The following is a 15631-nucleotide window of genomic DNA, read 5'->3' as shown; positions in this document are numbered from 1 at the left end:
ACCAAGCATATTCTGATACAAAGAACTGTGTACAGAGCCCCTCAAATGACAAAGTTAATGAAGCAGACAGGAATTGCAAAGATAATTAGTTTGTTTTTCATTTAATATCACTCCCACCTATTCTTTGCCACCAACAACTCCTGTATGTGTGACTTAGTTGCTTTTTCTCTCACACTGCTCCTGAACAATTTTTTACTGACAAACTTGAAAAATTGCTTCCATGTCCAAATCCACTTTAACTATAGCTCAAGGGAACTGTTCAGTGAAACTGAATAGGTTGTTTGATGAGGACTGTGTGCTAAGATTATAGCACATAATCAACAAATGCTTGTTGAATTTAACTGAAGCTCTTAATTCATCGGGTTACAGAACTGACTGCCTGGAGACAGATGATGTTTGTGATGTCCAGTGGTGACTGGTTCTCTTTCCAGGAACTCTCCAATCCTAGCGTACTTACTTATCATGAACATTCATTACACAGAAATATTTAGTTATCATTAGTCAATTAAGCTAATGAAGAAGAATCTTATACGAAAAAAATTTTTTTTGAGAGAGAGATACAGAGAAATGCAAGGGGGGAGGGGCAGAGAGAGAGAGAGAGAGGGAGAGAGAGACATGTGGACAGGCTCCTTGCCCAGTGTGAAGCCTGTTGCAGGACTTGATCTCATGACCCTGGGATCATGACCTGAGTCAAAATAAGAGTCCATACTCAACTGACTGAGCCACCTGGTGCCCCTTAAATGAAATTTTAAATCAACTGTTTATTTTAAATTACATTTTTAAAACCAGATGTCAATGCACATATTTAAAGCATTTTGCCTAGAAAGTTTTAAATTAGGATTTAACCAGAATTTAAAAATACAAATGATAACACATATAGAATTCTAATGTTCTAACAACTGGCAGTATTAGGGAAAAGTATTCCACATGTGTGTAAACTTTGGGAATTTTGAAAAAATACGTCAAACAAAGAAGTATCTTATAAAATTGTGTTTACAATAATAGAATTGATTACAAATTAGTCTTACTGCAGCATTTCTCTAAGACTGTCTGTAGTGTAAACCCTGGCAGCTGGTTTTCCATTTTTATAATGCAAGTGCCTTACATAGGCCCTGTTTGCTCAGGCATCCACTACAAAGAAGCATCCACTTTGAGATGTGGGGATATTGAAGTCCACAGAATTTTCGCAATGATAGTAAAAGAAAGAGCCAGTAAAGAGCCAGGGTGCTCCACTCTGATTTTTTTGTTTGTTTTAGAGATCTAGCTGATTTAGAGAATTGACTCCCCTCCCCTTCCTTTTTTTCTCTTCCTGTACCTTAATTTCTCCTCTTATGTTTTAAATTCACCCACAAAGAGGGAACCTGCAAAACCCTGGGCCCCCATTCAGCTTTAATAAAGACAGAACCCCAGTATGATAGGGAAAGACAGGATAAAATAGGAAAAGAGGGAAAGGAGAGGACCTGAGGTCCCTGGGTGGGGAAAAAAACACCTATTTTGGAACAATGCTGGGAGTGTCCGACCACAGCAAACTCCCTCAGGGAGTTTGTAAGGTTCCTCTTAAGAATGTAACAGACACCACCTACTGTCCCTTCACATTCCCCTCAGGAATTTGACAAAAGACCTAATGAAAAATAAATAGACAATAAAACATATGACTCACGTGGAACTCCACCCCTCATCCAATAGAAACGAGCCAATTAAAAAAGAATGACCCAGCATTTAGAATTACCTAGCCAGTAAGGGTAGAACCTGAGAAGAAACAAGGGAGGGGGAAAGGAAAGGAGGGTTGACGGGAATCATAAAACAAAGACTCTTGTCTGTTGTCGGGCCCGCCTCTGCAAAGAGGGCTTTCTTATACTCTCATAAGTTTTTGCCTGCTGCTCATTTTGTGTTCATCTCTTCATTCTTCCAAGGGGTGAGAAAAGGAACTCTGGGTATTGAGGTAAAAAAATCCTGCAAGGCAAGCCTTGCTCTCAGGCTAACTCCTCCCTACCCCCACTTTGTGACCTCACTGCATGGCCCCAGGCGTGCTGTGTAATTTCCAGGATTTGTAAGTAATAAACCTTTTCTCTTTCAAAGTTTCCTGTTGGTTATTGTTGAAGGTGTCTTGCAATCTTAAGTATCACAGGGGTTGGTCTGGCAACAACATTGTTTATGGATAGCCTGAGGCACGCACAAAAAAACGCTATCTCATTAAAGAAAAAGATCTGTCAGGGATAGTTTTGCACCTGAGAGGTGGTAGAGATTGAGAGGGTTTAGAGTGAGCTCTGAAGAGAGAGGATAGTGGGGTAGGGGATGAACCCACAACCCATTCAGCCTCTTTCTGCCTGTGCACTTGAGAGTCATGCTTTCATTCTTATCTTTGAGATGTGGGGATATTGAAGTCCACAGAATTTTTGCAATCATTGTAAAAGAAAGTTCCTTTGTAAAAAGGTCTTCATTGTTGGGGTTTTTGGAGTGATGGTGGAGTTTGGAATGGATGGCCATTCTTGAGATGTCTTTGGTGCAAAAAGGTGGTTTTAGTAAAGCACGGGGAAAGGACCTGTAGGCAGAAAGAGTTGTCCCTGGATTGTGAGGAGAGACTGATTATATACTTGGGTGTTGGGGGAGGTAAAGGTAAGGGGGAGATTGCGAAAGGATTTTCATATGTTAAGACTCACAAGGTACTGGAGGCCTAGCTATTGTCAAGCTAAGATTGTTTTTCCCTTTCACAAAGCATTAACATTAAGATAGTAGGGAGTTCCTGGAGAAATGTTCTACTCTGTCAGCCAAAAGTATAGTCAATGGGCTGCAGGTTATAAGGAAATTTATTTCTACCTGTTGCTTCCTTTTTGCCTTTGTTCCCCATATCACCTAAGGAGGGGTGATGTTGGGGCTCCAGGAAACTGAGTCTACAGGTTTCTTAGGCTATTGATAAGATTGCCTTTTTGTGTGTGTGTGTAATTTACTAAGATATTTGTAAACTGATGGAGACTCAGATCCTGCGTGACTGTGATCTCTATCAGCCATTTGTTTTCTTTCCTTTTCTTTGTTCTTGGGCAGCCAGGAGTGCCTGAGGAATATCACACATATCCCACCTGGAGAAGAGTGTGTGCTAGCTTATGCTTGGCCCTTAGCTTGCCTATGGTCAGTCATTAACAAGAGAATTTAACCAGCAATGAATAGAAGAAAAATATATGGAAAACCCCAGAAGAAAACGTAGGAAAGAAGCTCCTTGACATTTGCCATGGCAATATGTTTTTGGATATGACACCTAAAGTATAAACAACAAAAACAAAAATCAGCAAAATGAAACTACATCAAACTTAAAAGCTTCTGCACAGCAAAAGAAACAATTAACAAAATGAAAAGGCAATATCAGAGTGGGAAAATATTTAATAAATCATATATTAAATAAGGGGTTAATATAAAAATATATAAAGAATTTAATCACTCAATAACAAAAATGCAAATCTGATCAAAAAATGGGCAGAAGAACTAAATAGACATTTTTCCAAAGAAGACTTCCAAATGTCTAACAGGTATGAAAAGAAGCTCAACATCACTAATCATCAGTGAAATGCAAACCAAAACCACAGTGAGATATCACCTGATACCTGTTAGAATGGCTGTCATTAAGAACATAAGAGATAAATGTGGGCAAGAATGTGGAAAGAAGGGAACCATTATACACTGTTGGTGGAAATGTAAATTGGTTTCCCCACTGTGAAAACAATATGGAGTCCCTCAAAAACTTAAAAATAGAACTATCATAAGATATCGCAATTCCATTCTGAGTATATACCCAAAGGAAATTGAAACAGAATATCAAAGAGATATATGCATTCCCATATTTATTGCAGCATTATTCAAAATGGCCAAAATATGGAAACAACCTAAGTGTCCATCAATGGATAAATGGATAAAGAAGATGTATGTGTGTATCCATATACATGCATACAATAGAATATTACAGCGATGAGAAAGAAAGATATCCTTCAATTTGCAAAAACATGGATGGACCTTGAGCATATTGAGATAAGTCAGAGAAAGTAAGTACTGTATGATATCAAGTAAGACCTTGAGATAAGTCAGAGAAAGTAAGTACTGTATGATATCACTTACATGTGGAATTTCAAAAAGTCACACTCATAAAAACAGAGTAAAAGGGTGGTTACCGGGGATAAGAGTGGGGGTGGTGGTATAGGATAGATATTGTTTGAGGGTACAAACTTGCAACAAGTAGTAAATAAGCCCTAAAGATCTAATGTATAGTGAAGATAGACAACAACATTGTATTATAATCATCAAAAGTGTGAATATGAATAAGAAACCTCACTAGAGTGGAGTTGGGAGACCAGAAGGGGGAGCTCCAGGCCCTGAGCTGTCAGCACAGAGCCCAATATGGGGCTTGAACTCACCAACCGTGAGATCATGACCTGAGCCAAAGTTGGATGTTCAACCGACTGAGCCACCAAGGCCCCCCAAAAGGAGAAATTCTTGGTCCTTCAGATAACTGAATACAAACTGTCATAAACCTGGAAGAGCTTCAGTCTCAAAAAGCAAACAAACGAACAAACAAAAAAACCCACAAAACCTTGGTAGTGGAGTTTAAGAGAATGACTAAACAAGTTTTCATAGATGAAAGCCTGAGCCTCTGGTATGGAGAGAGTAGATATGTTTGTCAGGGTCCCGTGTCTAGGCGACAAGTGTGCTGAAGTAATCATAGACCTTTGAGAAGGCTTTTACACAGCCTTGTATTCCTCAAATACCTTGGCATATACCACTGACATTGCTAGCAGGCTGTGAGGTGATGAAGGAATTGTAAATTTACAGTCAGAACTAAGGTGAAATTCACTACTCAAGTGTCCAGGTCATTTGGATGATAAATGCAGACATGAAAGCCCACCTGCCTTGTGGGGGATTAGTTTAGGAATCCCCCAAGCTTACACCAATGGGTTAACAAGGCATAAAGAAATATAAAGTCATAAAATTCTCACACCTGAGTTTGGGTAAAACAGATTGGCACTCCAAGAATAGGGGTGCAAAGACACCCTGAGAAAATGGAGGTACAAAAGTGCCAGAAATGGGGAGGTGCAAAGGCACCCCAAAATAGGGAGGGGGTGCAGCGCCCCCCAAAATAGAGAGAGAGTGGCAAAGGCCTGAAATAGAAATGGCACAAAGGTGCCCAATACACAGGAATAACAAGATTAGATTATTCAAGGTGAAAGCACCCCAAATTTAGTACTATAGCAGAAAGCTGCTTTCATAGGAAAATAGGACCAGGTTAGGTAAATGGTGAATTGGACTATGGACCGCTGCACTGCAGGCAAAGCAGCCCAGAGCAGAGATGGTTAACAAGAGAGAAGGTGCCTTGTTAACCCTGAGGTTATTCCCCCTATCTGTCTCATCCCCTAGGCTGGCAAAGATAAACAGGCACGGAGTCTCCTGTCTGCTGTTAACAACCATCTACCCATCTGCCCAGCGCCAGGATTTTGTTTTATATTGACCCAAAACCCAAACACTGTATATCTTCAAAACCCCCTTTCCCCCCTCACGTCCTCAAGTTAATGTTCACAGTTTCTTTGTCTCTTTGTACATGCCCATCATGTATGTAAGCCTTCTGATCTAGATAAATACGAGACCAGGACCCTTATTCGGGGCTCTTGTCTTTTTCTGAACATAAGCCATCTCTCTCGCTTCAATCCTGTGTCCGCTCTTTTGCTAGACAAGAGACAACTTGAAACTTAGAGTCTATGACACTGCCTTTGTTTTTATTGATGAGGAATGCTCATTCTTGCTGTGAGCATCTTCGATCCACTGACTTCAGAAAATATCCCATTTTCCCACGCTACAGAAACACTACAGAAAGTACTGTCTCCATAAGTAAAGGAAGTGCACACTTAAAGAAGGAAGAAACATTTTTGAAAATTAAACAACGTGGTTGAGAAGAGAGTAATTATAAATCAAGTAGTAAATTCAGTAAAACAAAGGTGTTCTTCTTGCCTATTCTTCATTCCTACTGAATTTTAGATTCATGTCGTTAATTTTAGAATTTCACGTGAAATTTGATTTATATTTTATCTCTTTAGCTTTTCATGTTACATTAAATAAATTAGTAAAGTTGTCATATTTTTGTTTCATACCTTTTAGATTTTGTTGGTATTGTGAAAAAGACTTTTCTATACACATTAGTTCTGTTCCTGTGAGTTCTCTTGACAGCTTTGCTTTCCAGAGACAAGTGATGCTGCACTACATCTGATCCTTATTGGCTGGAGAGAACATGTTCAACGTCAAATCGGTGTTCCACTTAAACACAACTTCTGCAAATGCTCTGTCTGTAAGTTCTCCTTTAGCTTATGTTCTCTTTTTGGTCACGAGGCGGTGGCAGTGTGGGAGTTGAACAGAGCAAGGCAGGGCTACAAAGGCACTCTGAATGTGTTTTTCCCTTCCCCTGGTATCCTAAATCTGTCTCCAGGATTTAGCCCTTTAGGCCAAATGGTACTTATTAATACTGTAGTCAGAGATGATGGAATAAATCATCTCCATATAAGAAGAACTAAATATTACTAGAAAGAAAAAGCACTTCTGTAAGTGAAGCAATACAGTGGAGACAAAAGCTTATTATTTTTAGAAATTAATAATATAGTGTCAGATACACATACATACACACATTTATTTATTTATTCATTTATTTATTTATGGGTACTTTGCATACTGACTTTTGAAAATACATTACTAATTTTTAGTATGTCATGTAGATCTTGATTGAAACTGAATTAAATCCATATTATATTCCTCTCTGGGAACATTGTATTCTGCTCTGCTTTTTCATCTTTGGTGGTATCAGAAAAATTTTATAATGTTTTCTCTGATGATTCTTTATATCCCTTGTTAAATATATGACTTAGTATTTTGGGTTTTTTTGGTTGTTGTTTTTGTTCTTGTTAATGGGTATTTTTTTCTTCTCCTCTACCTAAATATTTTTATCTTGTACTTCTTTGTGGCTTAGTCTGCCAGAGACCAATGATGCTGCCTCCCGTATGGTTTTAATTTGCCTGAGAGGAACATACCCAATGTCTTATTTTGGTTTCACTTAAACCCAACTTCTGCAAAGGTTGTTGCTACAGCCTGGCTAGAGAGAACTGGGTTGTGGGGTTGCAGATTTGGGGGAAGAAATGTGATAGCATGTAGACTATGGGTGTGCCTTCCAGAGTGCTCTGCTTCTCTATTGAGAAAAAGATTCCATATGCAAAGAGAAGTGAAGGGCCGAACAGTCATACGAAGGAATATGTATCACCCCTCTGATCTAGGTCACAACTAAGTGCTACACTTAATCCAAGGATGGGCTTGCGATCATAGGTCTGTAGGAAAATGACAACTATAAATACCAACATCATAAAGTGTTTACACTTCTAGAAATGCAGAGGATACTTCATTTATTTATATCTGCTCAGTCCCAAGTGAGTTTCAGAATATGCTCTGCTCACTAAACTGCCAATGAATCCCAAATCAACTATTGGTTTGACCTGCATCAAGCAGGTGTGAACGTGATTTTTGCAGTTTCAGAGTCAACCAACACATTCTGCGATATGTAAATGATGGAAAGGAAGTCAGGAAGGGAGGGAGGGGATAGATCCAGCTATTTGCCTAGCTGTCTTATTGCTGGTTAGTTTCCTGCGATGGCAGAACCTAAAGTGTGAATGGCTATTCCCTCCTATTCCTTCCCTCCTCCCCTTTCCTACCTAATATAAAGAAAGGCAGGCTTCTTTTGGCTTTTGACACTAAGACTTCTCCCCCAGATGTATTGGATCCTGATCAACAAGGCTAGTGAGAAAATAAAGACAGATTGCCAGGTTACCCTTCAGACATGATGATAATGATAATTAATACAAATTATAATAATAATAATAATGCCTAATAATTACTGAGTGATTTCTATATGGCAGACACTCTTCTGCTAAGTGCTTTTACTATATTAACTGGCTTCATCTTCATGATACCATGAGGTAGGTATACTTTACCAGCTAGGAAATTGTTGCATGGAGGAGGTGGACGCCTGCCTAAGGCTGCACCATTAGTAAGGGGTGGAGCCAGAATTCAAACTCAGGCCGTCCAACCAGAGAGGGGTGACTGTGCTACACTGTGGCCCGGAAGGGCATTTACATACACTTCCCCTCATGGGCACTAGACCACATAATTCTTCTTCTTCTTTTTTTAATGTTTATTATTGAGAGACAGACACAGAGTGTGAGCAGGGGAGGGGTAGAGAAAGGGGGGGGGGTGACACAGAATCTGAAGTAGGCTCCAGGTTCTGAGCTGTCAGCACAGAGCCCGATGTGGGGCTCGAACTCACAAATTGTGAGATCATGACCTGCGCTGAAGTCGGTGGCCCAACCAACTGAGCCACCCAGGCGCCCGACCACATAATTCTTCTAAAGAAGGAATTAGGCACCTGGCCACATACACCTTCAATGGCCTCCTCCTGGCAGTGTTTCACCAGTATGAGCCTTTGGTGGAGAGTTACATTTTTGTAGCTCTTCTCTGTGGGCACCTTATGGGTAGAAAAGAGCTGTTCCCCATCTCTCTGTTTTTCATATCTGTCGCAGTATTTTGTTCCTGCATGCATGCCTGCAGGGATGAACACTCCTGGTCAGTTCTAGTGTCATTTATCTAAGGGTTATTTAAAGAGGTGACACATCTTAGAGATTTCATGCTCAGCTGAAGATTCTGAAATTTTGTTCAGTTATACTAGAAATATTATAGGTAAAACACTTTGAGTCTAAAAAGTGTTCAGCTTCATCAAAAACCAAAGCAATTCCTGTGCTGAGACCATTGCTAAATGCAGTCAAAGGGTCAAGGCTTGCACCCAGTCCCAGAAGTTCTAACACAAAAGCTGCTGTACTTTAACCACAGACTGGACATTTATTCTGAAAGTTTCCTTTTGCAGGAAAAACAGTGTGAACTTCAATAGGGCTCTCCTGTCTCTGCTTGCTTGAGTGGCACAGTTCCTGGGTTTTGAATTTAAGGCTTGCTGGATTTGGGAAGTGTTTGCGTTTTTCCTCTTTATCTGTGAGGTACAAAGTGGTAACTATTTTAGTTACGTGAAATGAGTGGGTAAAAAAGAAAAAATTGGAGGGAAATGAGAAATAGAAATGACTAAGATATATAAAAGGATTGAGGGGCACCTGGGTGACTCAGGTGGTTGAGCATCTAACTCTCGATTTTGGCTCAGGTCATGATCCCAGAGTTGTGGAACGGAGCCCTGCATTGGGCTCCATGCTGAGCATGGAACCTGCTTAAGATTCTCATTCTCTCTTTCTCTCTCCCTCTACTTCTCATCCCTGCTCACATGTTCTCTAAATAAATAACTAACTAAATAAAGGGATTGAAAAGTGGGCTTGGGAGCATAACTAAGATTGGAAGGTTTGTGGTCATGATCCCAGAGGGACTGTGAAGTCATATGGGAGGAGAAGAAAGGCAGAGAAGACACCCAGTGGGGACAGGGTGGGCAGGTAACTTCAGAAATTCTACACAATGTTCCATATGTAAGTGTTTCATATACCAATTTCACTGAACTGAGATGTTAATGGAGTTTCCATGCCCCCTCCCCTGCCTGCCACCACACGTTTGGGTATGCCTTCTTTGTGGTTTAGTCTGCCAGATACAAATGATGCTGCTTTCCTTTTTTTGCTTTGTTAGCTGTAAAGACAAGTATTTAACAATTTATCACGGTTTCTCTTAAGTGTGGTTTATGCAAAGATTTATGTTCCATCATTCTTCCTCTTCAACCACAACATGGTCTAATAACTACTTCCTATGCCCAGGCAGCTTCTCCCTTCCTACAACCATCAAATGTGTCAGTTTCTCTGAGGTTTCAATGCACATTTTAGATAGTAACAGAGTCTTTGGTCAGTCCATCAAAAAGCTTCACACAAGATGTGAAGCACGTCAGAACAAACTATAAGTAAAGACATCAAAAGAGTGTAGATTAATACTCCCAACTGTGAAGGCAATTTTCAGTTAGTCACTATATTTTACAGGGCACCTTCTAGGCATATGAAGCCAGCATAGTAGTAACTACACTGCAAAACTTTCCAAATGCAGTTGGGAAACCCATTTCAATACGATGAATCTGAAATTGTTTGGTATGATAGTGAGAGTGTGCCTAGTTATGGACCAGACAGACATAGGGCCACTGTCTCAACAGTGGCCTCAACTCTCTCTCTCAACAAAGAGACAGGTTTGAAGGGAGAGGGCTGCAGTAACCAGGGGGCTGGACCTACAGAACTCACACTCAAACAGAGATAGGAGCCATGCTGCCTGCCAGCTCAGGGTGTAGGCAATAAAAGGTCCCCTGCTGGAGGCCAGCATATCAGTATATGCTGGCATATGCTGGCCGTCAGTACGAACACAAGTATATTTTCCAAACAGTGAGTCCTTCAGGGCCTGGGCTAAATTAACCAGCACTCTCCCAATGGTAAGTCTGATAAATCAGCTCTAATTTGCTTTGTATTTTAGAATTTTCTAAATGCAATAGCTGATAATTTGAGCCACATTGGTTTACACTGCTACTGACTCAAGAGCCATGTTGTAACTCAAGTATAAGAATAGGATTTTGCATTGCTATGCAAATTTATCAGTGACAGTTACTGTGTCTCACTACCCATTCACATACCTGTTCTTTTCTGGTACTGAATAAAAATATATGACATTAAGACGTTTATAACAAGATTGATACCATGAAAGGCTCACTTTTAGCTCTCCAGAAGTCTCTTAGAGTTTGTTATATCTTTCTTACTCTTGCTGAGGCATTATCCAGTAAGCTTGCAAATTCTGTAATCTCTTTCTTCCAATAGATTTACTACATCTAAACTTAAATATAAGTCTAGGAATCCTTTCTGACACTAGGACACTGAAAAGAAGCATCCTTCTATTCCCTTATTTACTCAACAGATCTTTTGATCAACTGGAGAGTCTGGGCTACCCTAGCAAAGGATAAATTTCTCTCCTAATTATCTCAGTTCCTGGGGGCTCCTTAATATGGGAGTTTTTACTGTATCACATGGGGAAAATGAAGGATATGACTGACTTTGTGGGGTTGGTTTGGGGAGATCAGCTGCACTGTGTCAAGTAATTCAGTGAAAGGCACTGTCGTTGTTTCCTACTCTGAACATTTTGATCTGAACATTTCCTTCACATCAGAGCTCCATGCACCTCTGATAAATGGTGAAGAGATTCTGAGAATGTTTCTGAAAACCTTTAGCATGACAGAATTTGGCCACTTCATATTGCTATTTCTTCTTGATTTGGTTTTGGAAGTTGGTGACTTTCTTTTTTAATGTTTATTTATTTTTGAGAGAGAGAGAAAGATAGAGTGTGAGTGGGGGAGGGGTAGAGAGAGGGGGAGATACAGAATCCGAAGCAGGCTCCATGCTCTAGGCTGTCAGCACAGAGCCCAACACAGGGCTTTAATTCACAAACCGTGAGATCATGACCTGAGCCAAAGTTGGACACTTAACTGACTGAGCCACCCAGGTAGGTACCTCAAGTAGTTTGTGGCTTTCTAGGCATTAGTCCAATTTATCTAAGTTATCTGATTTATTTGTATATACTTGTTCATACTATTGCCTTTAAAAAATTGATGTATAATTGACATATAACATTATCTTAGTTTCAGGTGAACAGCGTAATGATTCAATATCTGTATATATTGCAAAAATGATAACCATAATAAGTCTAGTAACATCTGTCAACATAGATAATTACAAACATTTTTATTCTTGTGATGAAAACTTTAAAATTTGGGGGCACCTGGGTGGTTCCATTGCTTAAGCATCTGACTCTTGATTTTGGCTCAGGTCATGATCTCACAGTTGGTAAGATGGAGCCCTGTGTTGGGCTCTGTGCTGAGCAGGGAGCCTGCTTGGGATTCTCTCTCTCCTTCTCTCTGCCCACCCCCTGCTCATGTGAGCGCTCTCTCTCAAAATAAATATTTAAAAAAACTTTAAAATTTCTACTTCCTTCACTTTCAAATATGCAATACTGTATTATGAACTATAGCCAACATGCCATACATTACAACCTTGTTATTTATTTATTGTTTTATAACTTTTGACCTCCCCATAACCAATTTCACCCACCCTCTCTGGCAATCACCAATCTTTTCTCTATAATATGAGCTTGGATGTTTTGTTTGTTTGTTTGTTTTGTTCTTAGATCCCACATGTAAGTGAGATCATATGGTATTTGTCTTTCCTTGTCTGACAAATTTCAATTAGCATAATACCTTGAAAGTACACCCATGTTTGTCATAAATGGCAAGATATCATTTTTTATGGCTGAATAATATTCCATTGAATATATACCATGTTTTCTTTATTCATTCATTCATCAATGAGCACTTAGGTTGCTTCTATATCTTAGCTATTGTAAATAATTATGCAACAAACATAAGAGTGCAAATATGTCTTCGAAACCCTGTTTTCATTTCCTCTAGGTATATACCCAGAGTGGAATTGCTGAATTGTATGGTAGATCTACTTTTAATTTTTAGATTCTTTTTCTTTTTTGCTGATCTGATTTGGCTAATTGTGCTGCCATGTCTTTGAATTCGGTGATTCTTTCTTCTGTTTCATCTACTGGTGAACCCCAATAGTGTATTTTTTTTAGTTCAGTTATTTTATTCTTCAGCTTTGTGAATTTTATTTGTATTTTCTTTTTCTTTGTTGAAATTCTCCCTGTGTTCATCCATTTTTCTCCTGAGTTTGGTGAGCACCTATAAAGAACCACTGCTTTGAGCTCTTTATCTGGTAAATTTCTTCTGTCCTTTCCATTAAGGACTTTTATTCTGAGGTTTTATTTCGTTCTTTTGTCCGGAACAGATTCCTCTGTTTCTTCATTTTGCTTGACTCTGTGTTGATTTCCATGCCTTAGATAAAATAGCCACCTCTCCTAGTTTTGAAGGAGTGGCCTTGTGTAGGAGATGCATGTTATTTTTCAACCCTGCTTTAGCTTTTGGTTGACTCTCAGACTTTTGTGATTATCTAAGCAACTATTTTATTTTCATCCTTGTTCAAAGTCCATGCTAATCTTCGCTGTATTGTTCCAATTTTAGTATATGTGCTGCCAAAGAAAACACAACTTGTTTTATTTTCAGGGCTTCTAGTAGCTTAGGGTATGCCAAAACCTGTCAGTGTCCTAAATGGGAGGATCTCAGTTAACACCAAGATTCAATCTGTTTGGAAGCCAGACCCTCAAGCAGCAGCTTTTAAGGAGGCAAATATATGCAGTGTTGTGAGACTGCAAACATAAGCCCTTCTGGCCACCAGAGCCTGACAATCTGGTGGTGTCCTTTGGGTGGCAGTTGCAAAAATTGTCATGCTAGTGTAGAAGCTCCTTTCTAGGAGATACTGGCTAGTTAGAGCTAGGCAGTGGGGGAGCCCAATGATGGTGTCCACCAGCCTATGTTCCTTGAAAACATCTCTATAGCATCCTAGATATGCCCCTCAGGCTGATGCTCCAGGACAAACGAATAGGCTTCTTTCACAGACAGACTCAGTGTATGTTTCAGTCTGCTGTCTGGGCAGCGCCCTTGAGGCAGTAACCTTCCAAGAATTTTCTTCCTAATTGTTATAGTCTTGTGGGATCAATTAATGCAGCCCCCCCCCCCCCCACTTGGCCACCAGAGCCAGATAACCAAGGAATGCCCTGAGGTCAGTGGTCTTAAAAACTGAGGCAACAGACACATGTAAAATCTCCCCTCTAGGAGATACTGGAACTTTGGAGCATGGTAGAGGGAGAACATAAAAATGTCAACCACCAGCTGGAGCAAGGCAGAAGGAAAGTGTAGCAATGTCTCCTACCAGCCTCTGTCCCTGAAGAATACATCAGCAGGCTCCTAGGTATATGTTAAATTAGATGCCTGCCCCTTAGGCTGATGCTTTAAGAATAAGCAAATGAGCCTCCTTCATATAAAGTCTGGGTGCCTCCCAATTGGCTAGTTCTGTGCTGGGCTCCGGGATGAATGAGTCCAAGTGTACAAACCTTTAAAGAGGCATTTTTCAGTTGAGCGTATCTTTTTTTGGAGGCAGGGTATGGTGTATGTTATTGGTGGTACATAACAAAGGAGGGCTCCCTAAGGCCTTCCCCTTCTTCAAGGGGTCTGGGATGGAAACTGTTTCAAGGTTTGGAGATTCTCAGTGTGCTGGGGGATGAGTTGGGGCAAGCAGCTAAGGACCTCTCTCTTCTTTTTTTGCTTCACTGGGGCTGGATGTTCAGGGGTCTCTTACTCCTTGGAAGCCATGTGGACAATAAGGTTCACCACCCAGTGGCTGTAGCCAAATTTATTGTTGTACCGGGAAATGAGCTTGACAAAGTGGTCATTAAAGGCAATGCCAGCCCCAGCATCAAAGATGGAAGAATGGGTGTCACTGGTAAAGCTGCAAGAAACAACCTGGTCCTCAGTGTAGCCCAGGATTCCCTTGGCCCAGCATCAAAGGTGGAAGAATTCACGTCACTGTTAAAGTTGCAGGAAGCAACCTTATCCTCAGTGTAGCCCAGGATACCCTTGAGGGGGCCCTCTGATGCCTGCTTCACCACCTTCTTGATGTCATCATATTTGGCAGCTTTTTCCAGGTGCAGGTCAGATCCACAACTGATGTGTTGTGGGTAGGGACATGGGAGGCCATCCCAGTGAGCTTCCCATTCAGCACAGGGATAACCTTGCCTTCAGCCTTGGTGACACTGATGTTCTGGGCAGTCCCTCAGCTATCACACCACAGCTTCCCAAGGGGCCATCCACACTCTTCTGGGTGGCAGTGATGGCAAAGACTGTGGTTATGAGTCCCTCCATGATGCCAATGTTGTCATGGATGATGTTGGCCAGAGGGACCAAGCAGTTGGTCATTCAGGAGGCATTGCTGACGGTCTTAAGGGAGTTGTCTCATGGTTAATGCTCATCACAAACATGGGGCCATTAGCAGAAAAAGGGCAGAGATGATGACCCTCTTGGATCCACTCTTCAAGTGAGCCCCAGCCTTGCCAATAGTAGTAAAGACACCAGTGGACTTCACAACATATTTAGCACCAGTATCACTCCATTTGATGTTTTTGGGATCTTGCTCCTGGAAGGTGGAAATGGGCTTTCTATTGATGACAAGTTTTCTGTTCTCAGCCTTGACTGTACCATTAAATTTGCCATGGGCGATTTCATACTAGAGCATGTAGTCCATGTAGCTGAGGTCAGTGAAGGGGTCACTGATGGTGAAAATATCCACTTTGCTAAAGTGAAGGCAGCCCTGGTGACCAGGTGCCAAATATGGCCAAATTCATTTTACTCCAACCTTCACCATCATATCTCTTGAAATCAGGAAATATGATGCCTTCAGCTTTTTTCTTTCTCAGAATTGCCTTGGCTCTTTGGAATGTTTTCTGTTTCCACACATATTTTAGGATTATTTTTTCTATTTTTGTGAAAAATGCCATTGGAATTTTGATTGAGACTACACTGAATTGGTAAATCACTTCGGGTAGTATGGATATTTTAATAATATTAATTCTTCCCATCCAAGAATGTAGGATATCTTTCTATGTGTCTGTGTCTTCTTCAATCTCTTTCATCAGTGTCTTATAGTTTTTAGAGTACAGTTCT

The 15631-nt window shown here is 40.5% G+C and overlaps 1 non-coding gene and 1 pseudogene across 1 annotated transcript; both read right to left on the bottom strand.

Annotated features, from left to right (window-relative positions):
* Nucleotides 1-13008: 13008 nt before the first annotated feature.
* LOC125166898 (U6 spliceosomal RNA) lies at nt 13009-13120 on the bottom strand. The gene has a single exon (XR_007152605.1). It is a non-coding gene; the product is annotated as a U6 spliceosomal RNA (small nuclear RNA).
* Nucleotides 13121-14266: 1146 nt separating this feature from the next.
* Nucleotides 14267-15332, bottom strand: LOC125165737 (glyceraldehyde-3-phosphate dehydrogenase-like; annotated as a pseudogene).
* Between the last annotated feature and the right edge of the window lie 299 nt (nt 15333-15631).

The sequence above is a fragment of the Prionailurus viverrinus genome, chromosome B2, assembly GCF_022837055.1.
Source record: "Prionailurus viverrinus isolate Anna chromosome B2, UM_Priviv_1.0, whole genome shotgun sequence".
Classification (NCBI taxonomy): domain Eukaryota; kingdom Metazoa; phylum Chordata; class Mammalia; order Carnivora; family Felidae; genus Prionailurus; species Prionailurus viverrinus.
Note: the sequence above shows the minus strand (reverse complement) of the source record. Positions and strands in the feature narration are given on the sequence as shown.